This window comes from Bemisia tabaci, chromosome 8, assembly GCF_918797505.1.
Source record: "Bemisia tabaci chromosome 8, PGI_BMITA_v3".
Lineage (NCBI taxonomy): Eukaryota > Metazoa > Arthropoda > Insecta > Hemiptera > Aleyrodidae > Bemisia > Bemisia tabaci.
In genome coordinates, this window is record NC_092800.1 from 8,577,422 (window position 1) to 8,596,762 (window position 19,341).

A 19,341-nucleotide genomic window follows, 5' to 3' on the forward strand; every position below is an offset into this window, starting at 1 on the left:
TCCTTCTTTTGTATTCTAAAGTTTTGAAAGTCAATTAATATAATTTCGACTAATGAGTCGAGTAAAATTGCACACAAATAGTGCAAAGAACATAAAAATGTCTAAAATACTCTCCAAAACGCACTATCTGTTTAGTCCATATTCCAAAATTTCAAATTTACTGTGTCCTAAATTAAACTAACTGATTTATGCCTGTCCAGAAGCATTTAAGAAACAGATGTTCGTTTAATGCTTGTCTGTTGACAATTCAACAGAGCCCATTAATAAATAAGGATGTATGGAGTTGTTTTTCCCATTCTTATTTGGATGCAATTACGCAAAAAGCAGGGTTGCCTCTGTCAGAGACCACTGGGAAATGTCAGGGAATTTTAAAAACTTACAGAAAATCTGGCAATTTTAGGGAAAATAATGAAAGTGTTCGGGAAAAATTGTCAAGTCACTTTTATTTGCTTTCTAGAATGGGTTTGACGTTTTGAACAACAAACTTTGTCAAATTATGTATAATAATCACCAAGCATTTTTTAAATTATGTATTTTTTGTGATTATTGTCTTTTATGCATATCCTCAATAATTGTCAAGGAATTTTACCTAAATGTGTAAGGGAATTCTGTCTTTTTATGCATATCTTCAACTGTCAGGGAATTTTACCAAAATATATCAAGGAATCTTCATTTTCTAAATTCTATGGCAACTCAAGAGAAGTGATCTTCCCATACCACCCACTCCTTTACCCCTTGCACATTAGGAGGTAAAAAAGGGGAAAAACCTCTTCGCAAAAAGATATGCGTATGAAGAAGTGCTCTGTATTTTTCAAAAAATGAACAGATTTTTTCAACCCTTTTGGGCACGTCATGTAATGCAGAAAATTTGTCCGCAACTCAGTTAGGAATCGTTGATTTTTAAAACTAATGCCCTTCATCCAGCAGTGTTCTAATTGTTATTCTGATTAATGTGTAGAAATCATAACTCAGTTGTAAGTTTAACTTTGTATTATGCAATTTTTCCTGTTTCATTATTATTGTAAAAAAAAGTTGTATGTATAGCTTTTTTAAATTATTGTGTCATGTAATGGTTAAGTCCATGACCTTTTTTGAAAAATCTTTGAAACTCTATCAAAATTCAAAAACTTGTTAATACCTGCATTCTTTTCTATGTAATTTATTTTTCTCCACCTCTGTGGTGCCTTAAATTTCTGCGATAATCTCTTTCATAAAGATCTAAAATTTTGTACCAGTTATCATTACTATTATATAAATATTTTTTTTTTCATGCCTTTAAAGTAAACATCTTACTTTTGACTTGAAATTTGAGTTCGCATATGTTTTTCATCATTCCAATCTGTTCAATGCAAATGTCATTTAGAAAACCAACAAGGTTTCTAAATTTTAAATCTCATTGAAGTTTTAAGTCATCAGGATCAATAATTTTAATTTACTCATTTTTTTCAACCACAGAAATGCATATCTCGGTTTGTGGTATTGCAGACTTACTCTCATACTTTATTTTTTACTTGGAAAACTACCAAACACCATTCCATGAAAACTTAGGTGATTTTGCTTCTGTGTGTGAAGAATAATTTTTGAAATATCAAGCCATGATTTTTGTTCGGTTTCCCTTTTAAAACAAACGTAAAATAGGTCGTAGATTTTGAGACATCTCAACTGAGATACGCATTTTTGCAGTTTTGCTGTCGATGTATGAGTATGAATCCTTAACAAGCAGTACTGAATATTTTTGGAGAAGCGAAGTATACTTTAATTTTTCATCCATCTTTAAGGCTCAGCTGATAGATTTTCTTAAGAAATTCTGAGGGCGTTGCTCGGTTACACTACTTAACCTCATCACATTAAATTGAGGTCTGTTGATTTGTAAATCATCCTTCATTTATCTTGTCATCATTTTCGAGTAATTTTTTCTATTTTATATTATTGTGCAAAGTGAACTGAAGAATATGCTTAGTGATTTTTGTACTCATTAAATTTGACCAATGGGAGTTTGTAAGAATCAGATCTTACCATAATATGTTAACATGGATTTGAGTAAAGAGACGAAACCTCAACTCGAGCAGCTACTTTACAATGCAACTTTACTCACAGAAGCAGCCCTTGAATTGCGAGAAAAGTCTATCAGCAGTGATAAGTACAGTAGTTATCTACGAAGTTTGGCGTGGCGCGCCACTCGCGCTTCCTCCATAATTCAGCAAACTAGTCGAAATTGTTTAAACCTTGCTCAGCGTATAGCAACAAGTTGTTCGAAGACTTTAGAGATACTCCCTGAACCAGCCCTTCGCCAACAGACTGAAAGGTTGCTGTTTATTTTAGAAAAAGAGCTCATTGATGTGATTGATTTCGATCTTGCGGAAAATCCATTCGCGTTTACACCAAACAATCCAAACAATCTCAGTGAGAAACTACGGAATCTTGAGAGTCGTGTGAAGCTTGATAGTGGTTATTTGTCTCAGTGCAGCAGCGCCAAAAGTTTCAAGCAAGATGTTGATGAAAAGTATCCAGAAAATTGCTCGCGGGAATCGCTGTTCGACTTCAATGTAATGAATCTACCTCCAGTGCCAGAGGACATTTCTATGAATTTTAATAAAATTGGGATTCCATCACACAGTCAGTCATCCTTGCGCAGTCTGCGCAAAGTTAAACACTACACGCAGAAGGCTATGCCCTCTGATGAGAGTGAGGAAAGTGAAAATGATGATCAAGATATTGCTAGTATTTCAGGAGTGAGTTGGTGATTTTCTCTCTTGTATTCTTAATTTCGTAGTTTCACGAATTCTACCATCTGAAGTTACCGTTATCTACTCTAATCTTTGCAGGTTGCTTTGTCATTCATCAAATCAAAGCCCAAGTATTTCGTTAACATAGGACAGTGAATTCTTTGACCAACATTGGTGAACCAACAGCACCAACCGCAGTTACTTTTAAAAATCACTTAATTGTCAATGGATCATTTGAATTTTCAGTTCAATCGCAGTTCGTTAATTAAATGATTGATTACTTCAAAAGCAGATCTATACATTTGAAAACTGTCAGAGTAGGATTGCCTGTTGGGAAGATTGGAAAAAAATTTAAAATGCAATTGTTTGATCCAATCTCAGAGAGTTCTCATGCGGACACATTTTATACCCTCGTATTAATGTATATTACATACCTTCGACCAGGCAATAATATAAGTATGTCTCTCTCTTTCAATGCTGCATTTTATTGTGAAGAACATTCATTCTCCTGAAACACTTGCGTCGCATTAATTCTTACACTCTTCTCATTTTAGGAAGGAAGACACAGCTACTGGGAATTGATGAAGCATGTTAACAAGCGCAAAACCTTAGGAAACATCAAGGAAGAGTCCAGTCAGGACTTGTAATTTCTAGCTTCCTATTTTTATGTAGAAACTTGGGGCACTTGTTATTGTTAAAAAAAAAATACGGACTTTCCGTTTTCCTTTTCCTCTGATGCTCACTCACATGGAACCTCGTTTTCATTTTATGTTTAAAAATGCAGAATCCGATAAAAGAAAATTAAAATTGAAGTCACATTTGAGTCGGAGTTGAATGCTCAGTTTTATATCTTCTCATCTCAATAAGACTGAGTGATCATGATACGGGATCGCATGTGCTGCAAGTTAGTAACCCATTCGAATTAAGCGCCATTTGCTACATGTTTTCATAACTTCATAGTGCCAATATAGCATACGCAAAAACCTCCAAAAATTGTGCCTCGAAATCTCAACCTATCAAGGACAGCCGTCAAAGTCACACGAATGTCACTGCTTCAATGTCTCTACTTAGAATATTAGTAAGGGATGTTTTATTATCTCCTGAGAGTAATGTTACTCTCCTCTAAAAGCTTTAGCACTGAATCCCCGGCCAGTCCACCACCAGCAAGCTTGGCAATTTTGATTACCCCTGCGTAGTCAGCTGTTGCCAGGTGAACCAAGTTGAGGAGCAATTTTATTTTTTGATATCATAAAAGACGTATTTTTATCAATCAGTTTTCCACCGGACACTAAGAAATTTTACACAACTTCATTAAATCCCATAAATTTTGCTTTAAACTCATCTGATTTGTAATAAAAAAAGCTGGTAATCTCTTGTTATTTATTCAGTAGAATTTCTGAATAACCGGCAACTAAGCCTCAAAACAAAACAAAAAATATGTCGGAATTTAACTTCCCTGTAATGTCACTTTATCAATCGCGGTGTTCTTGTTTTGTCGCTAATTTCCTCTCGCTTTGATTTTGTGATGTGTTTGTTCGATAAGAAATGTGCTCAATTTAACTCTCGGCCATTCTAATGAGCTGATCGTCTCTCATCTTTATCCAAAGTAAGTGAGCTCCCAGAAGTCTTTATCAGTGTTTATGTACTTATGTTTTGTTATCATTCCTCTCCACTCATGTGCATCCAGGTAGAAGGTTGATCTCTTATTACCCTCTGGAATTCGTTTTTTTATTTGCTCCCTTCTCTATTATGTAAATCAAATGTTACGAACACTAAGTTACTTATGAAGTATGAACTATGATAGTCTGTGATCTTGTATTGAGCGTCAAAGTAGGCGTGGAGTCGAGAGCTATCTAAATAAAACCCGACCCATTGATTGCTAAATGGAAACAATTAATCATTACAGAAAATACTATCTGGAATGCTTAAATCGTGTGCAAGTTTTTCTACGCAGGAACACAGGGACTTCTTGTTGAATTTACTAGCAGTAATTACATTCCTTCTGAGAACAAAATTTTCATCCGGCTGGTCTACAGTTGCCTCCCAAATAGTCTGTAGCAACTTTCTAGTGCCACTATAGTCCACCAGTCTTGCTTTCAAGTCAGTTCTAATATGTACTAGGAGAAGAACATCGATGAATCTAGATAAACACTATTCTCTGTTGCGATTCTGTCAACCTCCTGCCATATTTTATGTTTTGGAGATCCATTTCAATTAATCTTCATCCTTGACCCGCACTCAGTGGTTTTTCTTTGCCTCTTTTAAGAACACCCTTTTTAGTGCTGAGCGGAAATGTCAGGAAGCATTATTTATCCGTAGAAAATTAAATGATTGGAAGTTTTGAAATACTCCAATGAAGATTCATGTGTATAGGTATTTACTTCCATACACAGGATAGTGTTATGTATTAAGAAATAAGTTGGAGTTTTAATTCAAGAACGCCAAGTGTAGATTAGCAGATCTGTAATAATGGACAATCTAGTCATATCAAATTTTATTGAAGATACTCAAGCGGACAATATTATTCGTAATTTAAGGTCTCCTTATTTTTTGCAAAACTGGGATTGGCTTTGGAGTAGGAACTATTATCAGTTCTTTATAATTAGATCACTGCTCACCACACTACATCTAATCTTTGAGAAGAACCTCGGAGGCTTTTCAAGAGGGAAGCATATTTATATCCAGGTATCCATAAGTCTCCGCCAAATGCTCCCGAAAACTCACTTTCTCCTTGAGAAACTTAGGTAATAGAAATACATGAAAGAATCTAGGCTAGGTACATGGTCATTTGGTGTCCATCGCTGCCATAGCGGAAGGGTAAAACTGTCTGGCAAAAAAATGTCGACTTGTGTATGGGGGGGGGGGGGGGCATTACTCAGGGACCCATAATTACTCGGATAAATCGTCCAAGACCTTTTGCAGTGGCCTTATTGGTAGACGCGCCAAGTCTACCGCTAGGTGTGAGTATTGTAGTACAGTAATTGGCTGCAGTGTTTGAAATTCACAGGCACCAAATGCGCCTAATAAATGTAGGCTCTGCGCCTACGCAGCCCCTAAAAATTTACCCCCCTTCCCCCCAAAAAAAGAATCCTAATTAAGAATCCAACCTGTTTGGTGGTTTGTCAAAATTTCCCCCAAGTCACAGCTACTAGTTCTGTAACTAAAACATCTTGCGTCTAACTTTTCACTAAATGCGCTGTGATTTATAGGCAAAAAGTGAATGTGGCCCCTAGAAAATCTTCAATGGCCCTTAAAAATTAAGCTTGATGCGCCACATGGCTCCTGAAACTCAAAGGTGAGTTTCCAATACTGATCGACTCTCCATTATCCTGGAGAAATAAAGATAAAGTGCCAACCACCAGTTCACTGACTGTATAAAGGAGAGGAAGATAGTGTCCAAGTGCTTGGTGACATGGTTATGTAATCCTTAAAAAAATTGCATCAATGGAGCAAGATACCTATCACTTTTTGTGGGACAGAACGATTATGAACTTGAATTCAGTATATTCCTCTTAAAGATGAAAGAGAGAAGTCATAAAACAAATGAATAAATAAAATGTAAATAGTTACAAGAATATACCCTTTTTTTTAAAAATTTTTAATTAATTTATTTTAGTTCTCATCAATTAATTTTTTCAAATAAGTTCACGAACAAGTCAACAAGCAGTTTTAACACAAAAATTTTGAAGAGCGCGCCAATATCGAGGTCTCAATTAGCTGAGAGTATAGCGATTTTGAAACTGCACCGAAAAAGAATGGATATCTCGACTGACTGCAAAGTCGGATAATTTTAAAGGCGCCAAGATAGCATTCTAGGCCACTTCTGTCATCTTGGATTTTGAATTTTAAAAATGTGACTAAAAACTCGACTTTTACGCTAAAAAATACTCCTCGGTTGCACAAAAATCGATCGAACAGGGGCCGCATATCGTACGATCAGTACTGCCGTGCTATGGAAAAACGCCGTATGAGCCTTCAGACGTTGCAAGAACACCAGTAAGAACCAAATTAACAGGATATTTTTTTAATGTTCTGCGTCAAATTTTTCAGACGATTTTGTTCGCAATTTGATCTTAAGTAAATACCTGAAAATTTCAAGATAAAATATCAATAACTTTCCTAAAAAATGCATGATTAATCTGAGGAAATCTGGCAACTCTCACGTGTTCATACGGCGTTTTTCCGTAGCACGGCAGAGTAGGTCTCTACACAGTGTTAAACGATACCAGTCAATTCACGAACGTTAGTGCGCCTTCATTTTCAACGGATACTGTGCAATACTTCCGAGGTGGAATAGTTGCTCAGAGCGCCTTCCAATGCTTGGTTTCGACTTGACTGCAGAAGATCACGATTGACGCGCGCTGATATTACTCACTCTGTACTGTAGCGCGTGTGCAATTACTTACACATTTTCTCATAACGACGACGTAGTAAAGACATTCATACCTCAATTTGCGACGTTGCAAATTTTTTACCACTTATTTTATTTGGATAATACAGCTGTCGGTTTAATCCAAACTCCAGGAACCCATTTTATTTGAACTGAAGAATGGAACACTAGACAAGGTACGAATTTCAGCATTCCGATACACGTTTCTCAACCAAAATTTCTCGTAAAGCACGATGCGCACAACGAAAATAACCGAAATTGACTCCTCACAACGATATTTAATGATTCTTGATGCGTGAATACATATCACCCGCTCATGAAAACTCAATGCTCTTCGTGATTCACATCGCGCGCTAAACGTTTATCATGACAGTCTCTGCGGTATAAAAATCTGGCAGCCTCAATCTTGACGCTTTGGCTCAGCTGTGGCAAATTGCACATAGTTTAAACAACACATGGTGGGAAATGAACATTGCTCGATAGAGAGGATTGCCGTAACCGTTGTAGTGCGCGATTTGACTCACTTAAAGCTTTGAGTTTCTTGTGAGCGGGCAGTTCAAATTCCTCGTAACCAATGTGAAATAAAAGTGTTAATATCTCCGTTAGGAATTGGTTTCAGTAATTTTCGTTGCGCGAATCGTGTTTTACGTGAAATTCTGGTTAAGAAACATGTAACAGAATGCTTAAATTCGTACCTTGTCTAGTGGTCCATTCCGCCGAGACAGCAATTTTTTTCTGCCCTTTAAACTTAGTACCTGGAGCTACTACTTTCTTCGGTGTCACGGTGAATTTCCTCGAGCTTTTCTCGTTCATGAGCTATTCAACTATGAGATCCCGAGCACGGGAAACCCTATAACTGCCGGTTGTTCGACGAGGTTCATAGCCGTGCCAAGGAAAAATGACGGATGATCATTCGAACGTTGCCAAAACCGTTGCCTTTTTTTGTGAAATCATATCATCTAGGATTACTTAATATACTGTATAATTGTTACGACGCGTCGTTTGTAAACCTATTATAAAGCACGTATTTGACATAGTTTTGGGCGCATTTTTGCGGAAGGACGCGATCATTTCTGCATCTTTTCGGACGTCGTCACCTTCCATCTATTTATTTTTATTTATTTATTTTATTTATTATATTTACGTACATGAAAGCCCCATTATTGGAGCTATGGCACAAGTCAAAACACACTAGGAATTACAATATACGATAGTTAAAAATATAAATATACAATTGAAAATGTTAAATCAAGTGGTGGTTGGTAGAATGTTATTCAACAGCCGAAGTCAGAAATTCGTTTAAATCATAAAATGCCTTCGTTAAGAGGAGATTTCGAAGTAAATTGAAGAATTTCTTTATTTCACCATCGCGGAGTTGTTGTTTGATGCTCCAGGGCAGAGCATTTATAATTTGGATATAAATTTGCAATCTTGTTCAGATCGTCTCAGTCGAAAGTATAACAAGCGCCATGCAACATTTAAAAATCTCCTCCACCATTCTATTTTTTTTTTTTTTACAAAGAAATGGTTCAACGAAGCTGTCCGAAAATTTCACTGAATTTTCTTCGTACTTACTGCCAATAAAATTCCGTGAAATTTTCAAACGGATTCAAGCTACAATTTCTCTGTAAAAAAATAAAATAGCAGCGGAAATTTTGAAACGTCGTATGGCGCTGGTGATACTTCGGCCGGGCGATGACGACATCTTGATTTGATATTGGAATCTAAGGATTGACAGCGGAAGTTTTCTTGTGTTTTTTCGTGTCATAGGGTCGGCTGCCCTTTTCGACCCCAAGAGCAGAGCTTCATATTTTGACATATTCGTACTCTCTCCATTTACTGCTGTGAGCGCCGTGCCGAGGAAGAACGTCGTATGAACATTCGAGACTTCCCGAATTTCCTGGGATAAAGCTTGTATTTTTGACGAAGTTGCCAATTTTTCCTCGAAATTTTCAGATAGATAGATTAAAATTTGAACGAAATAATCGGAAAAATTTTAAGAAAAATATTCACAATTTTATTAGTTTCCAGTTCCAATTTTCGGCTTGTATTGAAGGAAACATGGCAACGTCTGAAAGGCTTATGCGACGCTTTTATTTAGCAAGGCAGAATAGGTGCTCTACTACTGTGCCAAGGAAAAACGCTGTATGAGCCTTCAGGCGTTGTCAAATTTCCTTTGATAAAACACGAATTTCCTGGTAAACTCATGAATATTTTCCTTCCAATTTTTCAGATAATTTTGTTCGCAATGTCACCTAAAGTCCCTGAAAATTTCAATGAAAAATATTCATTCCTTTCCTCAAAAATAAACATTTTACCGAGGGAAATTTGGCAACCCTCGAATGTTCATACGGCGTTCATCCTTCACTGGTAAAAAAAACCTCTTGGACCAATGCCGCGTTGCATTGACTTAAGAGTGCAGTTTCTTGTCGCCGGATTTAAGAGTCTTGAACTCTTGTTTCAAGCGGATTTTGCATTGATTCAATTCAAAACCCTGTTCTAGAAAAGTCGTTCTTTATCAGGAGATTTGACAACGCCAGGAAGCTCATACGACGTTTCGCTTCAACGCGGTAGTCCGGTGCGGTGATCGTTCCCGCCGCGGGGAGGATCCGGAGGGGGTGGGGGGGTCTCACCGACCCATGTGTTCAGGATTGGATGGAGGAACATGGCGTAGCGCTTCCCGAGCAGACAAATCGCCACTCCTCCGGCGTAAGGACACATCCCCATTTACGCATGAGCCCTGGAAATCATTAAGCCTTATGGTGAACAAGGCTCAAGTTGAAATCGAGATACGCCGTTACGTCAGAGGAGCGTCGAAACGCGCCCGCGAATAAATGGGGAGCGGTGGCGCGGCGGCGGACGTGTCTTTTGAAAAGCGGGTTGCGTTCGGCGGAGGAAAGGCGTTGAATTGAGTGCCTCGCTTATTATCCCCGCCACCGAGCCGAACCGCGAACAGCGCAGTTGCGATATATCGACTCGTCTGCCGTTTAAACCTATGGAAAAAGATCGACGAATAGGGTGCTCGCAACGAACATCTTAATAATCGATTCTTTACCACAGCTTCAAGTAGGGAAATATCGACAATCGATTTTATTCGCCCCTCGAGAACAGCGAACATAGCGCCTGGCAATGAATTGGGGATCTGTTTGGTCCGCCAGCTGTCTTAATTTCTGGTCCGCGCTCGGGGTCGATTGTTTAATCGCTATCGAATCCTAGTCGATAGATCCCTATCTTAGCAATGCTTTTTATCGATCGATTCAATCGATAACGATTCGATTATCGACCCGCGGAATTTAGGTCGGAAATCGCGCATCTTCGAGTGTTAAAAGGGGGAAGTCGGTGGTTTTCCGCCGGTGGCGCATCAGCGTCTGGCCAGGCAGGAAAAAGTAAATTAGAAAACTCGGGGTGAAATAATTAAGGAACAAGCTTATTCAGCACTATGGGTCGTATTCATTCAACAGCTTCTTTTCGTCAGGAGGCTCCGCATTTTTCTTAAAGGGGTAGAATAAACGAACTCCATATTCAAATTCATTCGGCGCATAGAGGAACCAGCCTTTTGGAGGCCCGGACGTGAAATTTTAATGTTTAGTTGGTTTGCATTTTGCAAAAAGGAACCAAGATCATTCCAATGTAGCTAAGATTGTGCAACATACATTCTTTGGAATAAAATTTCTGGAATCATGCAAAAAATTAAATTTACAATGGTAAATTTCGTCTTGAATTTATAGATTATTGGGAGTAAAGATGAAACTTGTTTAGATGATCAGTTGATTTTTGCATGGTAAAAAAATTTGGGCAACCTTAGCGACATTGGAATGTCCTTGGTTCCTTTTTGCAAAATGCAACCCACTTTGTCACATCATAAATTGGATTGCATCTTGCAAGAAGGAACCATGCAGGAGCATTACATCGTCGCTGAGATTGTGCAACTTTCCATACCTTGCTAACTATAAATTGATCATTTACACAAGTATTATCTTTACTCTCAATGAACTACTATTTCAAGACGAAAATTACCTTTGTAAATTTGATTTTTAGAATGGACCACTAGACAAGGTCCGAATTAAAGCAATCTGATATATGTTTCTTGACCAGAACTTCACGTAGAACACGATTCACACAACGAAAATCACTGAAACCAACTCCCAACGAAGATATTAACGTTTTTATTTCACATTGGTTACGAGGAATTTGAACTGCCCGCTCACAAGAAACTCAAAGCTCTACGTGAGTCAAATCGCCCACTACAACGGTTTCAGCAAGCTTCTCAATCGAGCAATGTTCATTTCCCACCATGTGTTGTTCAAACTATCAGCAATTTGCTATAGCTGAGCCAAAGCGTCAAGATTGAGGTTGCCACATTTGTCATGATAACGTTTAGCGCGGGATGTGAATCACGTAGAGCATTGAGTTTTCATGAGCGGATGGTTTGAATTCACGCATCAAGAATCATTAAATATCTTCGTAAGGAGTTGATTTCGGTAATTTTCGTTGTGCGCATCGTGTTCTACGTGAAATTTTAATTACGAAACGTGTATCAGAATGCTGAAATTCGTACCTTGTCTAGTGGTCCATTCTTCCAGTAGTTTTATTGCGAAGAATGTAAATTGCACAAGCCTAGCAACATTGGAATGCTCTTGGTTCCTTTTTGCAAAATGCAATCCAATTTCAAGGGATGCCTCTATGATGAAATTTTAAGAGAAAACCAATGCAGTTACCTACTTTTAAACTTCTACTTACCGTATGAACAAATATATAAGCTACTGGATGTTTCTGTGTTTTTCCTGTATTCTCGAAGACAATGATCCCTTTAGGGAATGAGTATTCATAGCTGTTCCTTTAACAGCCACCCTTGCCTTTTTTAAGAAAAATTCTCATTTCCCTCCCCCTCCATTTACTTTTTTTTGTTTTGTTTTCTCCCCCTTTCTCTGACTTTTGATTATCCTCTCCTCGTACTACTGAAATGATATATCTTTTAATGCGCTAATGATTTTGCTTTATTAAGGCGCCTTTAAAAAAATGCTTTCGCCAACCAACCAACCTCTTTTCTGTGGCAGACACCATGTGGTTTTACGTTTGATGAAAGAAGTTCAAAGAGGCTAACGCAATTCAAGTGAAATTCGATAAGAAGGCTTTTGAAATAGATCCTAGAAAGGTATTAGGAATTATTTTTTGAGCCGACAAATTTTGGACTGAAATGTTTATAAGCTCACTAGCGTGCGGAGAAAATGCGTCCGTCTATCAGCTTATTTATCGCGTTTTAAATGAATAGGAGAACCACAAGAGACCCTGTCTCTGTGCAGCTCCGCTAACGGCTATTATCCTGAAAAAGTAATGACCTACTGGTATGAACGTTACTAATCTTTTTTTGTTTCTTCGTTCCTTGTCCGCGGCCTCTCTAAAATAACTGTTCTACCGTGCTGAGTAAAAACGCCTTTTAAACATTCGAATTTTGCCAAACTTCTCAGAAAATATGTATTTTTGAAGAAAGTTATGAATATTTTTCCTCGAAAATTTCAGACTCTTCAGATCAAATATCGAACGAAATACTCTGAAAAATCGGAAGAGAAATATTCACAAATTTTCCTGAAAATTCGTGATTTGTCGAATGAAATTTGGCGACGCCTGATGGATCATACGGCATTCTTACTTAGCACGGCAGTTCTGCTCAGGTCCTCTCGCTTTTCAGCCTGCCTTTTTCCTCTCTTCCTGGCCTTTGTTCCTCGTGCTCGTGGAAACCTAAAGCTTGTTTAATGACCGTGTTTGAATGCCTTTGAAATTTTACCCCAGAGCGATTGTGCCAGGTAATGTTGCCAATTTTTGCGAAATTTTTGTTTATTTCTCCATAAAAGCAGGGCGGATTCCTAGAGGCAATTTTCTACAACTATTTCACCGATTAACGGAAAGGTTTCCGCGCCACTAACGATCAGAATTGATTTTTAATAGCCTAACTTTTACATGGCAATTAAGTATTGAACATCTGTGGTTTCTGTTGGTACTCATGCTTGAGTCTTAAAAACTGGGTGGATCATCAAGAACAATTATTGGCAACAGAGGTACTGAGCAATAGAAGACACCGCTGAAATCTTTGAACAACTGTGATAACAACATGTAAGCGGATCATCTTGTGGGCAAACATCTTATGGGAATCGTCTTTCGGTGGAAGCAGATAAAACTTAAATATTATATTTTCCTCATAACCTTGAATTAAAATATTTCTGTGAGATTGAAAATCCCACGTGCCATTTAGACCACGTTAGGCAGAAAGGAACTTAAAAGTTTGCCCACGAGCTCAGCGTGATTATGGAATAACTCTCGTTTTTGCCTCAGTGACTACTAACAGGGTGTGTATGTTTACTGATACCTAAAGTCTGAAAATAGTACTGATTTTTGAAGGCTTGTAGGAAGCACTGAACAAGAACGGAAATCCCCTATGGAGGTTCGGAATTTTGTGCTTCATGCCACGGGTGTTTTTAAAACAGCCTGGAAAATATGCAATCCTTTCGTTGCACAATGATTCTGATCGTGATTGCGAGCCATTTGATCCTCAGGCCACCGATGAGCCTCGATTCCGTGTCTACGTCATTTTGCTTGCGATTTGCGCGTGAATGGACCACTAGACAAGGTACGAGTTAAGAGATTCTGATACATGTTTTTGAACCAGAATTTCACGTACAACATGACTTGCGCAACGAAAATTACTAAAACCAACTCCTAACAAAGATATTAACGTTTTTATTTCACATTGGTGACGAGGAATTCGAACTGCTCGCTGACAAGAAACTCGAAGCTCTACGTGAGTCAAATCGTGCACTACAACGGTTACGGCAATCCTCTCTATCGAGCAATGTTCATTTCCCACCATGTGTCGTTCAAACTACAAGCAATTTGCTATAGCTGAGCCAAAGCACCAAAATTGAGGTTGCCAGATTTTTATATCGCAGAGACTGTTATGATAAACGTTTAGCGTGCGATGTGAATCACGAAGAGCATTGAGTTTTCATGAGCGGGTGGTTTGAATTCACGCATCAAGAATCATTAAATATCTTCGTAAAGAGTTAATTTCGGTAAATTTCGTTGCGCGTATCGGGTTCTACGTGAAATTTTGGTCGAGACGCATGTATCAGAATGCTAAAATTCGTACCTTGTCTAGTGGTCCATTCCGACAATTTTCGAATTTCGTCACTTTAAGACACCTAAAAAGCACTGAATTTTTTTGAAAAGTACCGAAAAAGTGCCGTTGATTAAAGTATTTAATATTTGCCAGCCATCATCAGTAGACACCCTCTATGCGACACAAGAATCCCGATATGGGAAGTTGGCAGTTTCGAAAACGCCTTCAATTGTGGTGTGATACCTCACGCGTTCCGGAGAGTACGAATAGTTGTATCATGCGCCTTAGCAATGCGATGGAGGATTTATATTGAAGTAGCTTCCACTCTGGCCTTGTTAGTTTTGCTTTGCCGCTTTTGTAGTTTTGACCGCATAGTTTAAGTGTACTCTAGGTAGGATCGTATTTAGCAAATGGGTATTTTTTATCGGAAGATTAAAATGATCAAGTGGCAAAAAATTGGACAAAATAATATGAACTCAAACCAACAATAAAATACAAGGAAGGACGGTAAAAAATGTGTCTAAAAAGGTAATTAAATTGAAAACACACACAGGACATTTGACATCAAATGCACGATCATTCTCAATGGGGAAAAAAGTTATAAATTAAAAATTAAAACTTGGCTTTGTGCGTAGATTTGTTGCATTAACACGTGAAATTAGCCATTTCATTTATCTTGTTCTCACACCTTTGATCGTCATTGCCTGCAATCCCGATATTGAAATTTGGGAGATTTGAAAACGCCTTCAATTGTGACGTGATACCTCCCGCATTCCGGAGAGTACGAATAGTTGTATCATTGCGCCTTGCCAATGCTGTACGGAAATTTATAATTGAAGTAGCGTTCGCATGCTGGCCTTGTCGGTTATTCCTGTCCATCTTTGCAGTCATGAGGGCACACTTAAAGTGTGCTCGAGCTAGGATTGTATTCAACAAATGGGTAATTTTTTTAGGAGGATTAGGAGGATTAAAATGAGCAAGAAGCAAAAATACTGAACGATATAACATAATTAGAATTAGAATTGAATTTCTTGATGCATACAGCCTATAGTAAACAGCTCTGGCACAAGTCAAATAGGACCTCAACCACACGATAAAATACAAGAAGAGACGATAAAAATGTGAATAAAATGCATAAATAGATCGATAAAACATGCAGGACGTTTAGCGCAAATTATACGCTTATTCTCAACGGGGAAATAAGTTTTAAACTAAAAATTAAAACCCTGCGATGGGCCCATAACTGTTGCATTAACTCGTAAAATTAGCCATTCCAATAATTTTGTTCTCCTAAATTTTGTCGTCCCGGCAATCTTGATATTGAAATTTGGGAGTTTTGAAAACGCCTTCAATTGTGGCGTGATACCTCACGCGTTCCGGAGAGTACGAATAGTTGTATCATTCGCCTTAGCAATGCGCGCGATGGAGGATTTATATTGAAGTAGCTTCCACTCTGGCCTTATCGGTTTTGCTTTGACGCTATTGTAGTTTTGACCGCATAGTTTTTAAGCAAGGGTTGTATTTAGCAAATAATAATTTTCATGGAATAATTAAAAATAAAAAAGCGGTAAGGAATACAAGTAAAAAAGAAGAACTCAAATCAACAATAAAATACGAGAAAGTACAGTAAAAAATGGGATGTAATGAAATGTAGTAAAGTAATTAAATGAGAAATGCCCGCTAGATGACGTCGTAAGGTGGCACATTTTCTCACTTGTAAATATATTTGTTTACAATTTCCCATTTCAGACAAAAATTATGAAAAATACTGCGAAATCAGCTCATTAAACACTCTCAGGCGAAGTAATAAAATTTGCTCGTGCAAATTCTCCATTGAAGATGAAAATATTATGGCACCCTGCTATCGTTCAGTGGTCAATTTTGCCGTGCTAAGGAACAATGCCGTATAAACATTCGAAAGTTGCCAAATTTCCTTCGATAAAATGTTGGTTTTTAAAGAAAGTCAGGAATATTTGCCCTTGAAATTTTCAGGAACTTCAGGTTAAATCGCGAACAAAATTATCTGAAAAATTGGAAAGAAAATGTTTATTTAGTAAAAAATTCGTGCTTCATCCAAAATAATGTGGCAACGTCTGAAGGTTCATACGACGTTTTCCCCTTCATGGCAGCGTTGACGTCATGCCGCATCAAACTCGGACAAATTTTATTTTCGTTGATCTCTACCCGAACGAGTTTCATCCCTTGTGCGGATCACCGATGAGTAACATCACTCGATTACCAGCGCGCTGCTCCGACGATGGATAGCTCTCGTTCATTGCAACTCATGCGCTTACGTCAAACAGGGTTGCCAGGCGTCCCCTTTCAAACCCCTTCGTTCCTCTTTTATAAGAGTGATCGGGATAATCCTTCGCAAACCGGCAACCTCGCTCGAAGCAAGAGCCACCGCCGGTCGTCGGAAATAGGGCTTAAGCGTCCCGTCTTCCGCTAACGCAACTTCAAAGCAGATATCGATCATCGATATTTCCTCAATTGTAAAGAATCGATTATGAAGGTGTTCGTTGCAAACTCCCGTTTTATCGATCCTTCTCCATAGGTTTAAATGGCAGATCAATCGATTTATCGCAAAGCACGCCACGCCACTGCTTCAAAGTCGAGCTTTTTCCAAAAGCAGATTGCCAATTCGCAGGCAGAGGTGGAGTTTCCCAGCGGGTTGATCGTTGAAATTGATAGACAAAGCTATAGACAAAGAAGACATAAGGAATATACAGCGATCCTATCGGTTGAAATGGGTGGTTTTTATAGACTAAGGGAGTAAATGATGGACTAACTATCGGGTCTCTCGTAGGTTGCCGTTAGTTAGTCAATTTCCTACGTCCTTTGTCTGTTGCAACCACCCGCTTCCACCAATAGGATCTCTCCATATCCTTTTTGTCTTCTTTGTCTATTGCTTTGTCTATCAATTTCAATAATCAGCCCGCAGAAAAGCCTTGGTGTAGAAGGTAGCCTCGGGACCCTGCACAGATCAAGGATCAAGGAGCGAATTATTCCGCAGGGCTTTTTTTTAAAATTTGGCTCAAAAAGGCCCCCAGGCAAGGTTTATGAATGGGTCATTAAACCTTTATTTGCCTTTATTACCTACCTTTATTGCGTATTTTTGGAGCTAAAATTCCGGAAAGACGAGCTTTTGAAAAGTCGGAAAAAAGCTTTTAAAAAGTTAAAAAAATTCGGAGGAATTACAAACGGGCCGGAATGGCGGAAAAATGGTGGAAGTGATGTATTACGGCAGTTAAATCGCTATCCCTCTTATTTTCCACTGATGTTTGGTAAAATAAAACGTATTTTAACGTGAAGTAGTTTCATGAATGAGATTCAGTTCTTTGATTCTTAAGATATAGTTTCAACTTTTCTATTGTTTTCATGTACAGGGAGTAGAAAGACATTTCAACCGAAGATTTTTCGTAGAAGATTTTCGTAGATTTTCGACATTTCGTAGAAGCCCATGGTCGCTTCTGATTGGTGCCGGATGACATCATTCGGTTCGGCACGAAAGCGGGGCGTATTCAGTTTGCGGAAAAGGTGCGCTTTTTGAACTGCATACTTCTCAATATCCGATTTTTTTTCGCGGTTTCAATGTACGCATCGTGTTCTACGCGTCATTTACCTTTAGAAAACTATATTTGCGCAAGTCGAAATTCGTTCATGGTTTAGTCTAGATCTATTAAAGCACTACGCAATATGTTTCCTCTCTAAAATGTCACAAAAAGAAAGAATCTTACATCTGGAAGTCTGGTAACCCCCGCCGATCTGATCGAGAAAGTTGACCCAATCTACCCACGGAAATTCGCCCGGTGTCACCGATTCTCGAGATTCACCATCGCCCGAGCTTGCACCGCTGGCCAATGAGGAGACCGGAGAAGGCATCGATTACCCCTTTTGAAGACCTCAATTTGACCGTGTAATTCGTGCCCAGCAATCAAGACTCAATGAACAGAGACGGTTAGACGCAACCGTCAAAAGATGCGAGTTAGTGGTTAGTGGTTAGCGGTTCGGTGGCTTGAATAGAATTCGATCTTGGGGCTTCGACTGGTCGCAAAACGTATCCCCGGTCGCACTTTCAAAAGTTGGCAACACTGATTTCCCTCTATTTAAATGTATGTAAAACAATCGATTCTTGATAAGGCAGCTCGCTTCACCTGTAATCGATATTTTCAATGGATTTAAATGGAGGAACAACAATGTTGCCAACTTTCAAGAATCGTCACTAAGCATTATTACTGATGCGTCTCGATTCTGATTGGGCTACGGGTGGCTGAGAATATAGTGCTGTCGCGACATACTGGAATTGCTCCCCAAACAAGACGCCTTTTCAGTGAATTTTTGCGCGGAACGCGTTTCCGAGCTTTAAAATGCTCAAAACTGTTTTTTGACCGAACAAAAAAAGAGGCTTAAAATTGAAGTTGCGTGAAAAGAACGCTTCTCATAGGTCGGAAGCTTTTGGCGTCATATAAGGCGCTGACCCACACTACGGTGTCAAGGAAGATCGCCGTATGAGCCTCCACAAAGACGTGCTAATAAATATTCAAAAAAAAAAAAAAAAAAAAAAAAAAAAAAAAAAAAAAAAAAAAAAAAAATAGCCTCCAGACGTTGCCAAAGTTCCGTTGATGAATTACAAATTTTCCGAAAACCTGTGAAAATTTGGACCGCGTTAAGCATAAAGGAACCAAGACACATAAGCTTTCTCCAAATTCAATGGCAATGCAGTGTAATTTCTTGGAGGAGAACGTTTGTGCGGATTTGTTTGAATTTTTTTAAAGAATTTGCTTCGCTCTTTGCGGAAAATTCACTTAAATTTACACAAAAATCCGCACAGCCGTTTTCGAGTAAAAAATAAAAGTGGCCAATTAAATTTGACAATAGCTGATATGACTTGGTTCCTTAAGGAAGAGTGCTGTCCGTGATAAGAACCTCTAAAAGATGAGCGGACATTTTCGATCACCGCCCATCACCATCGATATTTCCGCAGATTGTCTCAATCAAATTTCCAGCTTTTCGGTTTCAGATTCAGGAAAAAAAACAGTGTTGTATTTGATTAATTTTTCCAGAGCGAGAAAAAATATTACCAATAAAGCTCACTTTTGAAATTAAATCGG

At 38.4% G+C, this 19,341-nt stretch overlaps 1 protein-coding gene across 4 annotated transcripts in view; it reads left to right on the plus strand.

Moving 5' to 3' along the window:
• The first annotated feature begins 3,375 nt into the window (after positions 1–3,375).
• The window catches only part of rdgB (retinal degeneration B), a 139,574-nt gene continuing 123,608 nt past the window's right edge, over positions 3,376–19,341 (plus strand). For 3 of the 4 annotated variants that reach the window (XR_002010162.2, XM_072303767.1, XM_019060371.2), the window contains exon 1: positions 3,376–4,332. The gene's annotated coding sequence lies outside the window, so the exon portion shown is untranslated. Of the gene's footprint in view, positions 4,333–4,383; positions 4,414–19,341 lie in introns of those variants that run through there. The other variant, XM_072303768.1, reaches the window with a different exon arrangement.